The sequence below is a fragment of the Cololabis saira genome, chromosome 23, assembly GCF_033807715.1.
Source record: "Cololabis saira isolate AMF1-May2022 chromosome 23, fColSai1.1, whole genome shotgun sequence".
NCBI classification, from domain to species: domain Eukaryota; kingdom Metazoa; phylum Chordata; class Actinopteri; order Beloniformes; family Belonidae; genus Cololabis; species Cololabis saira.
In genome coordinates, this window is record NC_084609.1 from 33,486,850 (window position 1) to 33,501,675 (window position 14,826).

Below are 14,826 nucleotides of genomic sequence, written 5' to 3' on the forward strand. Positions count from 1 at the left end.
AATCAGTGGGCATAGATTGCATAACCGACATAAGTCTGTGCATGGATCACCTCCTCATGAGATATTTTGTAGATTTGTGCCTGAGGAAACCGTCCAACCTCATCTTGTGAATCGGTAATGGGGCCGAATATAGTATATTTTAATGGATTAAGCAGCTTACTGCTTATTGTTTTCACAAACTCCACCGGATCAGCGCTGCGATTCTTTTCTTTCACGCAGCATGAAGAGTCATCTCAATGGTGCGGTGCTGGATACTTAGCAGAGATTGACATAAAAAAAAAAAAAATAATAAATTCACATCCAAATGTATAGAGAAATCTTGTAACTTCCCTCCTTGTCTCAGTGCAGATCAGAATGGAAGGCATTCTGGTAGCTTTGTCTTATTTATAGGTGACTTCAATTCCGATACACAAATCCTTATAGCAGTCTTTGCCAAGAGTAAAATGAAAAAATATTGCAGATTTAAATATCAGGGTGTCAAATGTATAAAATGTGCAATGCAAATATATGATGCAACAACCGGCAACTGAATGTCAACGAAACAAGGGAGATCACCATTGACTTTTGGAGGAAAGACTTGCCACATTCCACCAATTATCAATGGCAATGCTTTGAATACATCAAGCATCAAGTTCCTGGCTGCACACATCACAGATGACGTGCCAGACTATTGAAACCACCTTCCATCTCAAAAGAGCACAAAAACGCCATAACTTTCTGCAAGCGATGAGAGTTGACATCCCCTCCTGTACTGACAAATTTTTTACAGAGGTGGCATTGAGAGTACATTTATGGCGCTTTTCTATTAGTACTTACTAGGGCCTTTTTTCCCAATATTAGCACGGCTTACTCTGAACAGCTGACGTTGCATCTTCCTTTTGTAAAAACCCAAATAATGCTACAGTCTGGATGTGCTGTTCCTCTTCTAGACAAAGTTTCAGCTGATTCAGTTTCAGACTGGTCCACCTAGCCTATAGATACTAAAACAATCTAGCTAGAGGGCATTGTGCAACAGAGTAAAGCACAGCATGAAGAGTTAATGCAGTTGAGTGCTTGTCACTCTCACGTCACGTGACAACCCTATAATCGCTCACGTTGCGATTTCAAAATCGTGTTTTATGATATTGCGATATTATGGAAAATGCGATTAATCGTTCATCCCCAAAACCTACTTGGCTCTAATCATCTCGACTCATTTCGACCCATCTCGACCCATCTCGACCCATCTCGACTCAACTTGGCCTAGTTTCTTTTCCGTTACAATCCAGCACCCGGAGCAGGATTAGGTGGGGTTGGAGCGAGGCTGCTGTGACGTACTTGATTGTGTGCCACAAACGAAGAAGAAAAAAACAACGCCAAAGATGGAGGAGGTGGTATATCTGCTGCTTGGCCTGTGCTTGTGTTCGATATCAAGTTAAAAAAATTAGAGTGAGAGAAGGCTTCAAGCGGCGAGGATTAAAAACATTTTTTTTTAGCTTGTCCTGGGGCTGCTGAAAAGTCAGTTGGTAGCCGCGAGCAGCTATGGACTGACAAAGCTTCTGTTAGATCTTTTCATTCCTTATTGCCCGTCTAGATCCCTTTGAATTCTCTCCTCCAGCCTCCGCTCCACGGCCTGCCGGCCCTCCTCGAACTCCCTGAGGCGGCCGGCCAGCTCCTCCAGCTGGGAGGTCCGGCCGAGCAGCGTCTTGCTCAGCCCGTCCGCCCGCCGGTTCAGCTGAGCCCTCTCGTCCCTGACCTCCTCCTCCCCGACGCAGCACTGCTCCAGCAGCTGGTCCGCCAGCACCTCCCACGCCACGGAATGCCACTTCCGCGTCCGCCTCAGGAACAAGCGCGACTTGGACCACCCCAGACGGCCCAGCACTGCTCGCCTCACGTCTGGGCATGTGAAGGAGAAGGGCCTGTCGCCCGCGAACGGAGTAGGCGACCCCACTCTGCCTGCTGCTGCGCTGCCAGCGTCTCCAGCGCTGTGGTCCGCCGTTCCGCCTGGCTCCCAAGCAGGGCTGCCAGGTCCACCAGCCTCTGCGCCAGCGATGCCACAGCCTCGATGGTCCTATCCCCGCGTTCCTCCGTCATCCTGCCTCTGCCCCACGATGGGTTCCCATGTAGTCAACTCGTACTACCCGGGTCACCAGACAGGAAAGAGAACACGTGGTTTTAGCGGAGAAATTGTTGGCTTTTATTGTCACCCAGACATACACGTGTATCAGCACCCTCTGAAGCCGTCGTCTCTCACTCCGCCGCTCTGTGTCATCCCCCTGAGCGCCCTGCTGGTGTGCAGCCGCTCTTTAAGTACCCAGGCAGGGTGGAGAGATTGATTGGGCACAGGCCCAATGAGCTGAACCAGGCCCGCGCCACCTGTGTGCTGCTCCCCCGCAGACCACGCCCAATCCTCCACCCTGCCACACTGACATTTCAGGTTGGTCGTTGTTTTGCAAATATATTTCCCATTCTTGTTTGTTTAAATTAATAACATCGGGATCTTTAAGTGATGATGTGTTAAACCTCCAATTTCTGAAAGGTGGTATGATTTCCTTCTTCACTCGTCCCCCTGCTTGCCGCTCTCGTGCCATAAATTCCAGGACTTCACTGCAGTTTTCTGCAGCTTTCAATGCCTTTATGCATTCGTCTGGGGATGGTTGTGGTGCCCTTAGTGCTGAAGAGCTTGTTGCTATTTTTAATTCTACATGCACGGACATCTTGGACTCCATTGCTCCTTCAAGGAGCAAGTGCTCCAAGCCATCTTCTGAACTGTGGATAAATGACTCTGTCCGTGCTGTCAGACGCTCGTGTAGGCGTGCTGAGAGAAGATGGAAGAAGGACAAGTTGCATGTCTCATTTGGGATCCTGAAGGACTGTTTATTGGAGTATCAGAGAGCTATTAAAGCTGGTAAAACTGGTTACATCCGTAATCTTGTCTCCAACAACATTGATAAACCCAAAGTTCTGTTTAGCGCTTTTGACTCTCTTGTTAATCCTCGGGATACTGCCCCCATTGTACCTACGTCTGCTCTCTTTGGTGACTTTCTAAATTTCTTTGTTGACAAAATCTCCTCTCTTCGGGCTGTACCATCCCTAGCAGCTCCTGACCCTTCTGCTCCTCCTACATGCCCAGCTGTTTTTGAACAGTTTGAGCCCATATCACTGTCCTCACTGTCTGATGTTGTTCGTGAGCTGCGGCCCACTAACTGCCTCTCGGACAGTATTCCCTCTCGCCTTTTTAAAGAGGTTTTTGATTCACTTGGTTCTTCTATTCCTGTTTTGATTCATGCCTGTTTTAGCTATGGGAGAGGGTAATTCATGCCTTCACGTCAAGGCTAGACTATTGCAACTCTCTGTACGTGGGCTTAGACCAGCGTTCTGTGCGACGCCTGCAGCTGGTGCAGAATGCTGCTGCTCGACTTCTGACTGGCACTAGAAAGCGAGACCACATTACCCGGTTCTGGCCTCCCTGCACTGGCTTCCTGTTCACTACACAATTGATTTTAAGATTCAGCTGTTTGTTTTTAAATCACTGAATGGCTTGGCACCCCAATACCTTACAGAACTTCTCCACACTCACACACCAGCCAGAGCACTGAGGTCGTCAAGTCAGTTGCTCTTCGACGTCTCAAAATCCAGGCTCAAAACAAAAGGTGACCGAGCCTTTGCGGTGGCTGCCCCTAAGCTGTGGAATAGCTGCCACTAACCATTAGATCTGCTCAGACCCTAGAGGTTTTTAAGTCATCTTTGAAAACGTATTTCTTTTCGTTGGCTTTTGGTGTACGGTGAGTAGTGGCTACATCTGTGGTTACTGTGAGAAGTGATTGTGCACTTTGTGTGTCGGTTGTTTGTTGTCTATTTGTATTACTATTTTAATGATCACCCTAGTACATTAGTGATTTCATTGTTTCTGCACTTTGTATTGCATTTTCTTTTGGTATTGTTTCATTTTAATGCATACTGTACAGCACTTTGGTCAACCTCGGTTGTTTTTAAATTTGCTATATATATAAAGGAAATCATATGCGATGCATGCCTGTTTGAAAGCTACGAAGGTGTGTGTGTGTGTGTGTGTGTGTGTGCGCGTGCCTGCGTGTGTGCGTGTGTGCGTGTTTTAAGAGCAGACAATACTTTTGGAAGACATTTCCACGTTTTGTGAGATGGTGTAGGAGTGAGAGCAACCAGAGGACGTGCAACTTCATTGTTACGGACAGATCACCAGACGGCCTTCTTAGTAGGTTACGCGGCCCGCGCACTGTACATGGCCCGTCGCCGCGTAACCCTACGGCATAGGCTCTGCGTCGATTTAACGCAGAACCATTATTTAGGGATAATTAGGCTTAACTAGTGTGTGCGTGTGTGACAGACGTGCATAGGACGATTGTGAAATACGGAATAAACTGTTTTTATATAAATTTTAATTCCCAATTACGTAACAATTCCGTATTTCAAGGGACGGGTGGCGAGCCCACTCACCGCGGCTGCAGCTCCAGCAGCACCAGAATCCTGACTGTTGCTGAGCTTCAAACACAGAGGGACACGATCAGCGCTATTATATTATAAGTCTGATATGTGATGACATTATTAAGAGTATGACATGAATCTGGCTTCATTTCACCACCTCACCGCCTGCGTCACCAGTTCCCCATATCTTAAGTAAATTCCTACGGGAGGGTCAGGGTTGCCGTAGAAATACGGAGATTTTTCGGTTAGTTTTTTCTTTTTAAATCCAAACCTTTGCGTAGAAGGTGGCGTCCGCATCTTTCAAGCCCTGTTTTGTGCGCAAACAAGCTTTATAAATGAGGCCCCGGATCGTTCATATATTGCTTAATAATATTTGTGGACTGCCAACTCCTGTGACTACCTGCGTTACTGAGCCTGTCCACTCCAGAGTCCAATACCAGGTTGAGGTCTCCTCCGATGATGACTGTGTTGTCTAGGTGATCAGAGAGTGAGGTGAAAAAGGAGTGGAAAAACGAGGAGTCATCAACATTTGGACCACATATATTAGCAATACATAAGTTCATATTTTGAATGCATAAAACTAATATTATAAATCTACCCTCTGGGTCTACATGTGTGTCCTTTACAATAAAATTCACTTTCTTGTTAATGAGAATCGCTACCCCTCTTTGTCTGGAGTTGTAACAGGCTGAGAACACGAGGAAACTGTGCTGTGATGAATATATCTACAGTTGTTTTAGCTAGATGGGTCTCCTGTAATAAGACAATGTCAGCCTGCAGGGTTTTTAGTTGATTAAAGAGTTTTAGTCTCTTCTCTCTGGAACCAGCTCCATGCACATTCCAAGTAACAAACCTTATCGTCGGAGTGAATGTTATATGTAAGTGAGTGTGCTGCATGAGCCCATGTACCACCAGTGTGTGATGCATGCGTATGTGCCAAGTATTTCTATATAAGTGCTGTGTTTGGGTTTATACCGATATTTTAAGATAAACATAAAATGCAGCAGGATGGGGCATAATGAAGAAGAAAAGAAAAGAGAGGACAAAAAAGGAGGTATAAATGGGGAAAAAAGGGTGAGGTGTGGGGCTTGGAAACAATCCTGACTACAAACAAAACAGCCAGTGTGCGCTGTTTGTTTTCGAGACGAGCAGTGTAGAGCCGCTCTTCAACTAAGGTCCACATCCTGACTCAGACGTCTGACTCCAACCCCCTGACCAATCAGTGGCCGGTAGTGTGATGACGTCAGATACAGCCAGACTCAGCCAGACTCAGCAGCTTAGAACCTTGGCAGAATAGATACAGAAAAGTATCCACTCAGCAGGATTATACCCCTAGTGGAAAAGCACCAAAACCAAGCGGAGGCGAGCCGGGCTGAGCTGAGTAGGTACCAGTGGAAAAGCGCAAAAAGTGGCATGCTGTTACTCAACCCAGTGTTTAAATAAAGATCCCTTGTCATGGATTGGTTGGGAAGGAGAAGGAGCAAAACTAGTGTTTCCTTCTCAGTGGTGGACTAATTGAGCTCCAGTTTCTGTTGCACTTGTGTCAACTAAACATTGGAAGAGTCTAGAAAAGATAGAAACACCAAGTGCAGGTGCACTGCACAAAAGCGATTTTACACTTGCAAATGCATGTTAACACTTGGACATCCACAAGAGGAAAAACTGCAGGAAAAAGGTTTCTGTAGTAGCTGGCCATGCCAAGAAAATCTTACAGGGCCGTTTCTGTTGAAGGGACAGGGAAGCCAGCAATGGCAGCAGTTTTTACCTCAACTCAACACTCTTGTCTTTGACCTACCCGTCTACCCAAATCGGTGACAGTGACCTTTCTGAAGTTGCATTTTAAAAATGGTCACATGTTCTTCCCACATATGGGTATACTCAGGAAGGTCACCCAAGTACACATTGCAGTTGGACATCCCTGACAAAAGGGTGTTACCAAGCGCTTAAAAGTGGCGGGTGGTTTGCACATGCTGACGGCCATCACAATACTGTAAAAACTGATCCGTAGTTACAAATGCAGATATTTCTGAAGCTCTTTCAGTAAGTGGTTAGGGATGCAAATTATCGATTATTTCATTAATTGATAGTTGATAACCTTATCGATCGATCATCGATTAGTTGATAAGCGGCGTTTTTCCCCCATCTGAGATACAAAATCCGAGATTTTTTTTGCTTATATAAAATACAAAGAGACATTTTTGTACCACAAGGAATATAATATAAAGTGCACTTCAAGGCTATTAGTAGTAGCAGCAGCCATAATAGTGTCATTTGTGTCAAGCAAATTTTAAGTTCTAGTTAGGTTTTAAGTTAGAGTTTTGGCAGTGTTCAAAATAAAATTATGAGACCTGCTGTATTGGAGCACATTTTCTTTTAGTTAAAACTGTAGCGGGGACAGATGTTTAGAGAAACCTATGTATGTACCGGGTGAAGATGATTTATGGTTCCGCGTTACAACAACGCAGAGCCTACGCCGTAGGCTACGGCGGCGGCTCTGCGTCGATTTAAGGCGGAACCATAATTCAGGCTTTAGGGGAACATTTCGGAGAACAACCAGAAGAATATAGAGTGGATTAAAAATAAAAGTTAAGCACTGAGCTACATGTGTCTCCCGTCTGGGCCATTGCAGACTCATTGCCTGAGCATGATGTTACTAAAACCAAACATATCCGCCGTCTCTTTCTTACTTTATGTGCGCGGCGCACCGCGTTGTGTTGCATTAAATGTGGTCCGGGCGTAATACCAGCTGGTGAAATGAAACGAAAAAAAAAAAAAAATAGATTAATTGTAATCGTTAATTTTAATCGGGTAATTTCATAACGGCAATTAAACGAAAATCGATTAATTTTTAACATCCCTATAAGTGGTACCTGCCTATTGCTTTTAAGTAAATCCAACCTACTTGCATATTGAGCCATGTTAATTGTGTTTACATAGTTTTCAATGCGAGGAAGCAGACAAGAATCAACAACGGTAACAGAGTTAACCTTGTGGAAGTATGTTACAAAGCGAGGTGACCCATCTGGCTTATTTTCTAAGGGGCAGGGAGAACTCCAGGGACTTGAGCCACATTTTTCAATGCCATGCTGCAACATATAGTCAGTTTCAGTTTTCATGAAAGCTCTTTGTAGCAGGATTACCCTTGTAAGGGTGCTATTTGATTTATTGAGCAGTAGCCCCATCAATGTCATGTTTTAAGAGTAATGTACGATAGGGTAAATCCATGAACAAGCATGGAAAACTCTTGATAAGAGACATTATGTAATTCTGTTATTCATTAATTAAATGTAAGCTGAGAGGGCAACACATTCAACATTTTTCAGTTTGCCAACTAAGGGCTTTGAGAAACTGAGGGCTGGGTTAAATGATCATTTTCAATGGAGGCGGGGTCTGCCGTCACAATTAATGCTGAGCTGCCAGAGTCTGCTGGAGATTTGAATGTGCTCCCTGCATGTGAATGAGTGTCCCAAATATAGTAAGACTTCAGCATGTTTTGAGAGACACAGACACAGGTCTTTTTCCTTTTGGGATTACTAATTACATAATCAGTGTCACTTGCTGGTCACAAACCTCATAGGGACCTGAACATTTGGCAACTAGAGCTTTGTACAAGCAACTAGGCCAGAAGTCTGTCACAGACCTGAGAGTGATGTGAAACAGCAGTGCTATCACAACGTAGTTTTATGGTTGTTTGCAAAGCATGAAGGGACTATTTAACAAAAGTATGTGAACGTCGTAATCGCTCACAAAACTAACAAACAATCTAAGACATTCTCCTCTTGAGATGCTTTAGCTTTGACGGTTTCTCCTTAAGGATTTAAATGGACCACAGAGTGAGAGTCCAAACACGAACTCACCACGGCTAAAACCCAGCTATTCTCATGTGGACCCCTGAGCAGCAAACAGGACAAAAGGAATACATTCATCCCAGGCTTTCAATATCGCTGCAGTACTTGTGCAGCATTGACTAACATTTGATGCCAGCATTCCAAAACACCTCAGATTCAGGATGGTAGGTGCCAAAAATTGTATAGTGTATGTTTAGCTCTTTGAGAACCTGGCTGAAGAGTTTCGACTGGAAGTTAGAGCCTTGGTCCATTTTGATAACACTTAGCAGGCCAAAAGGTGAAAAAAAACTTGGTTAGAGACTTAGTGCTATTCTTCAAGGGAGTAGTTTTAGGATAATGGGTAACAGGGCACATCAAAGAAAGTAAAAGCTGATTTGCAGATTTTGTGCAGTGTAAGGGACCAACACAAACAAGGATACGGTTGAAGGGCTCTCTTACTATGGGAATACGATGAGTGGAGCATTAGGAATAGTTTGGTTGGGGATACCAGGTATCTCCTGTCTTAATATGGGCCAGTATAAATGTTGAAGAATGAGCTGGAAGGTCTGATAACCAAATGCCCTGACCAATGACTTACATGTGCTAGCAACAGAAACTATTAATAATCTGAAGATACGATCTGAATCTGAATCTGAATCTGAATCTGAAGATAAGATTTGTGAAACTGTTGCAATTAGAATTTTCACCAGGAATCAACTGCAATATATGACAAGGGTGTGTGGCGGACTCAGGTGCAGTACAATGGGATGGCGTGTTCACTACTGGTCCTTTTCCACTAGTATCTACTCAGCGCTTCTACCCGCCACGCCCCCGTCTTGCGCTTTTCCACTACGGGCTGAGGCGGGTAGAGCCGTGCCAAGCAGATACTTTTTCTGTAACCATTCTGCCGAGGTTCTAAACGGGCTGAGTCGGCCCTGGATCTGACGTCACCACCCTCCTCGCCACTGATTGGTCGGTGGGGCCGTCAGACGTTCAGGATGCAGGAGTCAGCGCGAGAACGACTGGCGGCTCGCGGCGATTTTATTATACAGCGCAAACGTCTGTTTGGTGATCCAATTCTGAGGTGCAGATGTTCATAAACCTGGTGGCTGACGAGAGAATTAAAAAGGGATGTAGACGGAGATAAGGAACCGATCAGATCCACAGGGCTGTTTTACTCTCAGCCGCTCGCGGCTCCATCTGATTTCTGATCTGCGCCGACACGAACAAAGGGGTTACGCAATCGAGTACGTCACAGCAGCTTCACCCCAACCTGCCCACTTGCCACCTGGCTGTGGAAAAACAAATGGGGATAAAGCGGGTAGAGGCGAGACGAGCCGTCCCGAGGTGAGTCGGGCTGAGTAGATGCTAGTGGAAAAGCGCCATAAAAGTCTTTATTAAAGTCAACCTTCCAGTCAGTCCTCAGGACCATGGTAACAGTCAGAGTGGCAGGAGAGCGAATACCAGAAAACAGCTGGTGTGAGTGCTGAGTAGATCTAGAAGCTGGAACACAGGAACTGAAACGCTGGTCAGTCAGAGGAATCACCAGGCAGCCCAGGGAGGCAAACAGAAACCAGAGATGCTCAGGCAGAACTTGTAGTCGGAGACAGAAGGCTGAGGTGGTTACCAGGACGGAGACAGGTGAACAGGTCGGGGACAGAAGGCTGAGATGATTACCAGGACGGAGACAAGTGAACAGGTTGGGGAAGGAAGGATGAGGTGATTACCAGGATGGAGACAAGTGAACAGGTTGGGGACAGAAGGATGAGGTGATTACCAGGACGGGGACAGGTGAACAGGTCGGGGACAGAAGGCTGAGATGATTACCAGGACGGAGACAAGTGAACAGGTTGGGGACAGAAGGATGAGGTGATTACCAGGACGGGGACAGGTGAACAGGTCGGGGACAGAAGGCTGAGGTGATTACCAGGACGGAGACAGGTGAACAGGTTGGGGAAGGAAGGATGAGGTGATTACCAGGACAGAGACAGAAGGATGAGGTGATTACCAGGAGGGAGACAGAAGGATGAGGTGATTACCAGGACGGAGACAGGTGAACAGGTTGGGGACAGAAGGCTGAGGTGATTACCAGGACAGAGACAGAAGGCTGAGGTGATCACCAGGACGGAGACAGGTGAACAGGTTGGGGAAGGAAGGATGAGGTGATTACCAGGACGGAGACAGGTGAACAGGTCGGAGACAGAAGGCTGAGGTGATTACCAGGACAGAGACAGAAGGCTGAGGTGATTACCAGGACAGAGACAGGTGAACAGGTCGGGGACAGAAGGCTGAGGTGATTACCAGGACGGAGACAGGTGAACAGGTTGGGGAAGGAAGGATGAGGTGATTACCAGGACGGAGACAGGTGAACAGGTTGGGGACAGAAGGATGAGGTGATTACCAGGACGGGGACAGGTGAACAGGTCCATACCAAGTGGACACGCCTAGGAGCATAGCCCATTTCAACCCCTTGGATTATAGTGCTATAGCAACAGAAAGATTGTTTAGAGAATGGCAATGTGTCCGCCAAGATAACCGTTTGAGAGCTGTCTATTTCACGCAAAATGGATCTGATGCTGGTCTGAAGGGTGTCGAGTCAGTGGAACCAGCCCATCAAATAAGAAAGGACTTAAACAGATTAGGTGTGCAGTCAACCTCTCTTGTACTTTTTACAGACCCTTTTTCTGTAGACTGTATTCGCGCGCATTTTGGCAACGGAAGTATGGTGGAGATAAACAGCGTGTCAAGCTATACAAGGGGATTATCAACTAAAGATCGCAACCGTTACCTTAACAAGTTGGCTTATGACAAATGGTGTCCGACTTCTAGCTCTGTGTTCTATTAATGCAGACCTGGGCATTGTTCGGCCCCCGGGCCACACACATTTGATTGACTCTGACCGGTCCATGTAAGGTTAATTGGAAATTACAAAATAAACATATTTTCTAATTTTACCTCATGGTGGGCTAAAGCTGCATTGCTTTTATTTTGAAGGTGTTTTTTTATTTACCTACACAATGATGCAATATGTAAATTAATACATGCGACATCAGGTCACATCATCACACAACGACTTCAGCCCTCAGAAATGTCTGCTCACGCTAAAAAAAGAAAGGTGGATGCCGAATGCAGGGTTTTCAACAAAACATGGACTGCTAAGTATTTATTTACTGAAGTCAGAGGTAAAGCCGTGTGTTTAGTTTGCGGAGAGCAGGCCGCAGTGTTTAAGGATTACAATTTGAGGGCCATTACGAGACGAAACACGCAGAGAAATACAAAAACATTACTGATGCTGAATGGGTGTGGACATCAGAAGCTTTGCTGGCTAAGCTACAAAAGTAGCAGGGCTTTTTTACCAAGCTTCACACATCCAGGGATGCAGCAACCAAGACCAGCTTTGTGATAACCCACCAAATCGCCAAAAACAGTAAGCCATTCTCGGAGGGGGAGTTTGTGAAAGAATGCTTGGTGGACTCTGCAGCACTTATATGCCCTGAAAAAAAAGAAGCATTTGAGCGAGTCCCGCTGTCCAGGCGAACTGTGACGAGAAGGATTGAGGACATTGCGGGGAATCTGGAGCTTCAGCTGCAACGTGAAGTGGCAAGTTTTGACTTCTCCTTGGCTTTGGACGAGAGATGTGATGTCCGTGACACAGCTCAGTTACTTGTATTTGTCCGGGGTATAACAGACTTCAAGATTACAGAGGAGCTGGCAGCAATGCGGCCAATGAAAGGGACTGCGACAGGGAGCGATCTGTTCATGGAAGTAAATGCATGCTTGGACACACTGGGACTTAAATGGGACAGACTGGCAGGTGTTATAACGGACGGTTGTCCAAATCTGACCGGGAAAAATGTCAGACTTTTGAAACGTATGCAAGATAAAGTATTGGAAATTGACGCAGATCACAATTTGGTATTTTTGCATTGCATTATACATCAGCATGTGTTGTGCAAGTCAGTGCTAAAAATTAACCATGTTATTGATGTTGTAACTAAAATAGTTAACTTCATCAGGGCACAAGCATTGAATCACAGACAGTTTGTTGCACTTTTGGAGGAGCATGAGACTGAACATAGTGAAATTGGCTACCACACAACAGTCAGATGGCTTAGCCTTGGCAGAGTGCTATTAAGAGTTTGAAACCTGAACCTGAAAGCAGAGATTCGAGAGTTTTGTGAAAAGAAAAGCAAAGACATCCCAGAGCTCTCAGATGAGGTCTGGATGGCAGATTTGGCATTTGCTGTTGATTTGTCTGCACTGGTGAATGAACTGAACACCAAACTGCAAAGCAAGGACCTTTTTGTTCATGAAATGAACAGCTTGGTGAAGGCGTTCATGAGAAAGTTGCAGTTTCTTTCAAGCCAACTGGAGAGCAACACTCTCACTCACATACAAACCCTGAAAGAAGTCACACCATCAGCTGATCACCTCTGCAGGTATTCATCCATGTTGGGAGCACTGCATGAGGAGTTTTCAAGGCGATTTGAAGATCTCATAACAATCGAGGATGATATGCACATGATTTCCTCTCCCTTGACCTGCAGTGTGGATAATGCACCCAGTGATGTTCAACTGGAATGATGCTGTGCTGGTGGAGCACTCAGGAGTCAGGATCACTGCTGGACTTTTACTCTTCTCTCAAGGAGGAGAACTTTCCAAACATGAGGAGACATGCTCAAAAGATGTTGGTTCTCTTTGGCTCTACGCTCTAAGTGTTGTAGTGTAGTGAATGCATGTTCTAGACTGGAGCCACACAACCACCAGGAAACAAGATCGCAGTCAATCAATTGTCCAGTTTATTTTAAATTCACAAGGTGAATGTTGGTTTAGTCAAGTTTCAGGATGATTGCCATGGTTATTGGAGGTCAAACCAAAAGACACATGGCAAACACCTGAAAACCCCTCAACAAACACTCAGTCAAGGTGTGAATGTTTGGAGACAAAGAGGAGGAAGTGATCTTCAGACCTCTATTTATAAAGGTGGGAGGTACCAACACAGATAGTGAGCCACCACTGGGTGTCTCCTCCTAGTGGAGAGGAGGGAACATGACCTCACAGTTTCTTACATGTGACATCCAGATTAGATTTTTTTAGAAGAGGTTTTATTACTGCAGTTTTCAAGGCCTGGGGAAACTGGCCTGTTTGAAGAGAAGTATTTATTATCTGCAATACATCCGGAGCTATGCAGTTAAAAATTGTTTTAAAAGTTTGAAGGCATAATATCAAGACAGCATGTTGTGGGCTTTAATTTTGAAACCGTTTCCGTTAGGGTTGTATAATCTAAGGGGCAGAACTGTCCCAGCTTCACTAGAGGACGATAAGGCCGGAGTGTTATCATTCCTGAGCTGGAGCTGCACATTGCTTGTCTTATCTGTAATATTTTGTTTGTGAAAAAGGCAGCAAAGTCATTTCAGGCCTTTTCAGACAGCAGTTCAGGGGGGATTGAAGCTGAGGGGTTTGTCAGTCTGTCTACCGCAGAAAACTGTGCTGGCATTATTACTGTTTCTATTTATAATCTCTGAAAAATACGATTGCCTTACATTCTTCAGTTTCTGGTTATAGTTGCGAAGACTCTTTATGAATGTTGTAATTTACCTGAAGTTTGTTTTTGCGCCACCTGCCTTCTGCTTGTCTACATATCCTTCTCTGTGCTGTAACCAGTGTGGCGTTTCTCCAGGGTGACTTTTTCCTCCCGGAAAGAACTTTGGTCTTAATTGGGGCGATAGAATCAATAACAGTCATAACATTGGAACTGAAACTGTTAACAAGGTCATCAATTAGAACTGAGGGAATGGTTGGTGATAGTGTAAAACCCTGGGTGAATAATGCACAGGTGTTATCATTTATATAACGCTTTCTGATTACCTTTGCTTCACCTTTCATAGGATTGGCAACGGTGGTCATTTTGAACAAAACACAGTAGTGATCAGACAGAGCAACATCGTTCACCACAACCTCTGAGATATTAAGACCCTTGGAAATAATTAAATCTAAAACATGTCCTCGGTTATGCGTTGAATCTGTTACATGTTGGGAAAGCCCAAAATTATCCAGAATATTTAAAAGTTCATTAGCACATCCATCTTTGGGATTATCAATATGAATGTTAAAATCACCCACTAAAACAACACAATCAAAATTCATGCACATAATTGACAGTAGTTCGGCAAACTCATTAAAAAACCTTGCATCATATTTGGGGGGTCTGTAGATGGTCACTAAGATTGCTCGACAGGGTGATTTTAACTGAATGGCAACATATTCAAAGGAGTCAAATTGACCATAAGACACTTTCTTGCATTGGAAGCTGTCCTTGAACAGAGTGGCAACTCCGCCTCCTCTCCTATGTATTCTTGCTTCACTAAAGAAACTAAAATTCTGGGGTGTTGCCTCAATAAGAACTGCTGCACTATTATCCTGACTTAACCAAGTTTCAGTTAAAAACATAAAATCAAGGTTGCGCTCGTTAATAAAATCATTGATTAAGAAAGATTGGCCAACCAGAGACCTGATATTTAAAAGGGCTAAATGTAAATGTAAATCCTTAACAGGC

At 44.9% G+C, this 14,826-nt stretch overlaps 1 protein-coding gene across 2 annotated transcripts in view; it reads left to right on the top strand.

Annotated features, from left to right (window-relative positions):
• Positions 1–14,826, top strand: part of scube1 (signal peptide, CUB domain, EGF-like 1) — a 256,585-nt gene that overhangs the window by 10,744 nt on the left and 231,015 nt on the right. The gene's annotated exons all lie outside the window — the stretch shown is intronic.